Source organism: Parasteatoda tepidariorum, chromosome 3 (assembly GCF_043381705.1).
Source record: "Parasteatoda tepidariorum isolate YZ-2023 chromosome 3, CAS_Ptep_4.0, whole genome shotgun sequence".
Classification (NCBI taxonomy): Eukaryota; Metazoa; Arthropoda; class Arachnida; order Araneae; family Theridiidae; genus Parasteatoda; species Parasteatoda tepidariorum.
Genome location: NC_092206.1, coordinates 23,949,452 through 23,955,451, shown reverse-complemented (window position 1 = coordinate 23,955,451; position 6,000 = coordinate 23,949,452). Strand labels below are relative to the sequence as shown.

The following is a 6,000-nucleotide window of genomic DNA, read 5'->3' as shown; positions in this document are numbered from 1 at the left end:
CTGAATCGAAAATTAATTATGTTATTGAGTTACGTTGTCTTAAAATGTTTCATTCAAAGTTTAAAAAATTTATTCTATATAAAATTTAACAAACCAATGCAAAGAGGGGTGTGCTTTACATAACCGTTTTAAAATGGTCACGAGAAGCTCTCCATGAGTCTTACAACATAATGCAAGAGAGCGCGAAATCTAAGTCTTTCCCAAGTTGTTGTAAATCCTAGCCAATCATCTGTCCTGATTTTATTTTTGTCGGGTAAATTGCTGTATTTAGGTTAAGATAGCACAATTCTAAGCTCCCCAGTTATGTTTGTTCCTATATTATATTTTTGTCACACTCAGTTTATCACACCGTTTGAAACACGAAAGTAATTAACAGTTATATTTAGAAAAAAGGGCACTGGTAAGTAAGATATAAATAGTTTTATGACTATATTTCAGAGCCATTTAGATTGTTATTTTTTTTGAACAAATTTGGTTCGTAACTCCGTTACTTCAACTTTATTACATTATGCGGTTCACGTTCGATACGTGATAGAGAATTTCACGGTGTAGCGAGATGTTATTGAACTAACGGTTGTAGAGCCTTATCCACCATATTAAACGCGTACGAGGACTAGAAGTAATTTTTTGGTAACTTTTTTTCTTTTGTCTGACTTATTTACAGAATTATCTTTAAAAAAACCAACGTAAAAAATAATAATGAATAAGAGATAAATTACTCATTACAGCTGGATTTCTAATTTTATTTTTTTTACATTTTCACATTACATGCATAAAGATAAATTTTCTAATTTTTTGTTGCACTGTAGGATTAGTGATGGTTTTACATTTACAAATAAAGAACTGATTAAACGACGCAGCAGTGAAAATGAATAACAGTAACCAGTGGAAACGTAAAATCTTTGGACAATTTTTTTCCTTAAAATTCTCTATGTGTTTTTAATTGCTCTCTGGGAACTTTTATAACCCTTTATGACTATCTTTTAAAAATACGACACTCCACTTTTCATAATAAACCAATTTCAAATGAATTCTGTGGTCTAAGAAATTATTGAAAATTCATCTAAATTCCACCGCTTCATATCTTATACCATTTTTAACTGTTTCGACACATTTTTAATGTTTTTTTTTAATATATTAGGCATATGAGAGCATTATGAAAAAAGATTATATTCATTCTGTCATTTGAAATCCTTTTCAAAGGAACAAAAAATTATTTGGAAAAAGAGAAAAAATCAAAAATTGTCTGCCATATGATATTTTTCCGATTTTTGTGTAATTAATTTTTTTTAAACTTTTCACTATTTCTTGGTTTATGTGGATATTTTTGGAAAATACAAGATCCTTCTTGGTAATAATAAATATGATCTACAATGTCTAAAAGCATAAGCTACAAAAGCATCTATAGCGTTTTTAACTGTAAATTTATCTGCAAATTTACAGAAGTTCTTGATCGGATTTATGTCATGTTATTTTGATTTCAATTCCACACAGAGAGTACAAGATCCAGTCACGCAACGATTATTTAATATTTCCTTTCATTTTCTTCTTTTGCATCAGACTTAGCATGACACCTTTTAATTTACTTAAAAATAATTACTTTGAAAATAAAACTAATCTTATTACCAAATAAAATGCTCTTTTTTTTCCCTTTTTTTTGGAAAAAAACTCATTATTTTCTTTTAGATATCGAAATGTATATTAAATTTGCATTTGTTTCTAAATTAATTCTTTTTACTCTAAAGAATAGCATAAAAATAAAAAAAATTAAATATGTTTTAAGATCTTTAAAACAATATCTCTAATTCAATATCTCTTTGTGAAAAGGGGGGGGGAGAATTCTGGTGTGCTCTTGCTGCAATTTTTGAGCCTAGAAACGCTCTATTTGCATTAAGGGACGTCGGTAATGCATATACCTTTTTCGATGTACCTTTTTCTCAGCATCGAAACAAGATATTGCTTCAGTTTTTATTTCACAGAATATTTACACATATATGTTTACTCTGTCCATAACTGTTAATAGATATCTTAAGCAAAACATTTTTAAAAAATTATGAATTGAGAACTTTTTATTTTTAAAAAAAATTTTAGCGAAATCACTCATAACTCAAAAAAGTATTCCAGATAATGCTAAAACACTATCGTAGATATACTCTAAAATATCCCCAAAAATGTAGTAGTAAAAATTTAGTAGCATAAGTAGTTTCTTATGAAAGGTTACATAGTAAAAAGACATCAGTTTTAGCATTATTGATATATGGCCTACCTCTTCCCCATCATGAGATACTGATTTAAAATGAATATAAATTGTAGTTTTTGAATTCTGAGTAAAACCTTTTAATATTCTAAGAACTAACATTGTTTTTTAAATTTGTAAAAATAATTTATGTTAAAAGAAATCGTGTGTACTTGTGATGCATTTGTAGAGCTCTCCTTAAAAAACCACTGTTTTAGCTGCTGGGTTGAAATAAATAAACTATCAAAAGTGAGGTGCAATAGTTTTTTTAATTTGGTTTTGAACAACCCAAAGAACACTTTGTTTCAAGTTATCATCAAATCAAGTGTTCACTTTAAAGGGTTTAAATAAATCTAAACAATAAATAAGAATGGTTACACCGCATATTCACACTATTTGTGAATTATTTTTGCTTTCATAAGCATAAATTTCTATGAACTAAGGATATCGTTAGTAGATTGTTTATAATCGAGTGCGAAATGGCGTGAATTCGCCGATATTTTGCATGCTGCTGTACATCTGCCTAAACAAAAGTTCACCATTACAAAATGTATGTATACATTTAATTTAGTAAAAACAATCAATTCTAAATTTTTAAATACCCAAATGTATTTGTATTAAATGATTTTATAACTTTCAATTTCTATCCCTTCCGTTCTGTTAAGCTTAATTTGAATTCATCTTAATATTTTCTCTGTACTACGCGTGTGTTTGATTTGCATACTAATTTTATTTTAAGAATTTAGTGCATATATGCATCTTAAGTTAGATTTTCATACTAAATATTGTATAGTAAAAATAACTTCATGGACTCTTATGTCTATCATGTCCCTTGTAATTATAAATTTTAGTGTTATTAAATACAAAAAATGGTGATAGCTACTTTACACCAAGTAGTGTTGAAAAGCATTTTTGGTACACCAAGACTATCCTTGGTTCTTGGTATATTGAAACACCAAGAACCAAGAGTTATCTACAAATGTTTCATAACATTACTTAGGTGTAAAGTAGTTGCTACCACTTTTTGGTGTACAAAATTTTTTTTTACCGTGAATAAACTATAATTTTTTGAAATTCAAAATTTCAAACAATACCTTTCAACGAAAAAAAATATTAAAAAAAAAAGAAAAAGAAAACTGAAAACTGTTATTTATTTTCAAAAATTATTTATTTATTAAAAAAAGTTAAATTTTTTTATTTTTATTTTATTTTGATTCGTTATTTGTAGGGCAACATAATATATTCGTAACTGTTGCTTTATGAGTTAAAATAAATGTCAATTGTAAATTTTCGGTTTCTAAATAAATTTTATTAATTCCAAAAAATAGAATAAGACTGTAAAATAAAATAAGTTTTTAAATATATAGAAAGAATTTATGGATAAAAAAATTATGTACTCATATGAGGTATTTTTAAAATAATTTCTAAAAAGGAACTGCTTGCTCTAATGATTTAATACAGATTTTTTTGATTTCAATAAATTTTTTTTCTCAAAAAACTAGAATAAAAATGAAAAACATTTCAATAATCATGTCGTTTGTAAGATTTTTTTATTTGTAAGAAAGCAAATTTCTTTAAAGGAAAAAATAATTTATTTACATTGAAAAGATGTTTAAGAAAAAACAGAAATTTTTCAAATCAGCACAGTTTCAAAGCATTTTTAATCCATTTTTTTTTCATCTTAAAATTTACAACATTTGACTTTAAATAGACAATCCACAATCCTTTAGTTTCTCTTAAAGGAACCTGAAAGAAAATTTTAAAACATAAAATTAAAAGCTATAAAATTTTAAATAAAAGCATAGCTTTATTCAATAGACAGAGTCTTTTTCAATTTTCATTTAAGTGCGTTTTTGTTTTTCTTCTCAGTGAGAAAATGGCTGCGTTTTGCTTTTATTTTTGCCTGTGCTTACAAATAATTTAATTTATAAAGTCAGAGTTTATATCCACAAATGAACTTGAAATGATCAAATCAACGAACGCATAGTACACTGAAGGAAATAGCTTCCTATTATTTGCCTCTCTTCTTGAACCCACTCAAACCTTTACTGTTACCCATATTTGTGTGAACAAAAATCACCATTTGTATTTTTTAAATTTATTTATCTGTATTTTCTGACGTCGCATAAATCATAGATTCTTAGCGTCGACATTTTTTAAAAGAATGAAGTTGAAAATACACTTCCCACCGCCTTTTAAAGTGCTAATAACCAACTCACATGATTGCGGCTTAGTTACATGTTTCTTGATTGTTAAAAAAAATAAAACCAAAACGAACTCAGATAACATGATTTTGTCGTGGCTTAACGAAGGAAGAATTGAGAGAAACTTCGCCAAGTGTGGGTGACTGATTCCGCTCTTTCATAACTCTAATCAGGACAGTTTTGAATTTCTTCCCCGTAACTCTCTAAGGAAATAGGAAGTCTCAAACCTAACTATATTGCTCCTACTACTAAGCTTAACAAGTTGGGGATTAACAAAATAATAACTTTTTCGTTCTCAGCTGCATTGCTGTATACCTATAATCGTTGCTCCAGAAATTTCTACGAAGCGAACTTTTAGGCGAAAAGTTTGCTTTATTCCACTTCTATTCTAATATAAATGGTATTGAAATTTTCTTCTAAAAGTACATTTTTATATGCCTTATAATTAATATATCTAAGCCAGTATATAGTTCTCACTTAGATTTATAAAATTATTTCAAATTTGTATAAAAATATTGCTTAACATATTCAATGTTGTGGAAAGCTTCAAGAGTGGTTTGTCCATAGGTGTCGAATGTCAATAACAGATTATTCCATGGTGATAGAACTTTTATCCCTGAGAAGTTGCTAAAAGTTTATCTGTAGGATAATAAGTTCCTGATAAAAGTAAGTTATTTGTACCAAGGAAAACGGAGCAAAATACATAGAAATAGAATAAAATAAGAACGATGATGCAGAAGTAGTTTGGGAGAAATGTGTTTTCTAGCAAAATTAGGAATTATTTCGACTAAAAAAATTGTCAAAAATCTAAGTAATTTAATTTTTAACTGTAAATATGGGTTATTTTTAAGACATTCAAAAGTTTTTCTCTGGAATATTTAGGAATTATTTATTCATTTTCTCACGCGCTACTTAATATTTTAAGCACATTGCAGAACATTTCTAAAAGTATTGCAATATATTTAAGCAACATTGAAAAAATTTATTTAAAAATACTGTTAGACATTCTAACAGATTGGAACTTTAACTTCTTTTCGAAAAATTGCAAAGGAAAAGAAAAAAGAGCATCTGAAATGTATTGTAATACATTCAAGTGAGAGAGGATTTTCTTCTGTAAATATTGTAAACAGGTTCCTTATATACATTCTAAGTTATTCAAAGAGAAAGACGATTTAACTTTCTGACTAAGGGTAACAGTTTACTATAGATATCGTAAAGTATTAACTTAGAATAGTATGCAGAGCATTCTTAAATCACTGCCGTTATATATTTTTAAAAACTGTCAAAAATGAAGTAAAAAGTATAGACAATTAAAAATCGCAATTTTTAATTTAAACGAGGAAAAAACAGAAATGATATCAAAATCTTACGATTCAATGTTAACAAAATTGAAAACATTGAAACCTGCTTGTTTTTTATTTTCCAGAAAAGGAAACTAAAAGATGGTGAAAAAAATTATTATGTAGGTACTTTATTTACGTCGCACTAGAGCTGCACATTGGGCTAGGTCTAATGACGACGGACTGAGAAGCATAATCCGAACGGAAAACGTGACGAATG

General features: G+C 27.5%; 1 protein-coding gene across 3 annotated transcripts in view; it reads right to left on the bottom strand.

The window, feature by feature from the left end:
- Positions 1-3,769: 3,769 nt before the first annotated feature.
- The window catches only part of LOC107449276 (uncharacterized), a 105,398-nt gene continuing 103,167 nt past the window's right edge, over positions 3,770-6,000 (bottom strand). For all 3 annotated transcript variants that reach the window (XM_021147060.3, XM_071178410.1, XM_021147058.3), the window contains one exon: positions 3,770-3,982. The gene's annotated coding sequence lies outside the window, so the exon portion shown is untranslated. The remainder of the gene's footprint in view (positions 3,983-6,000) is intronic.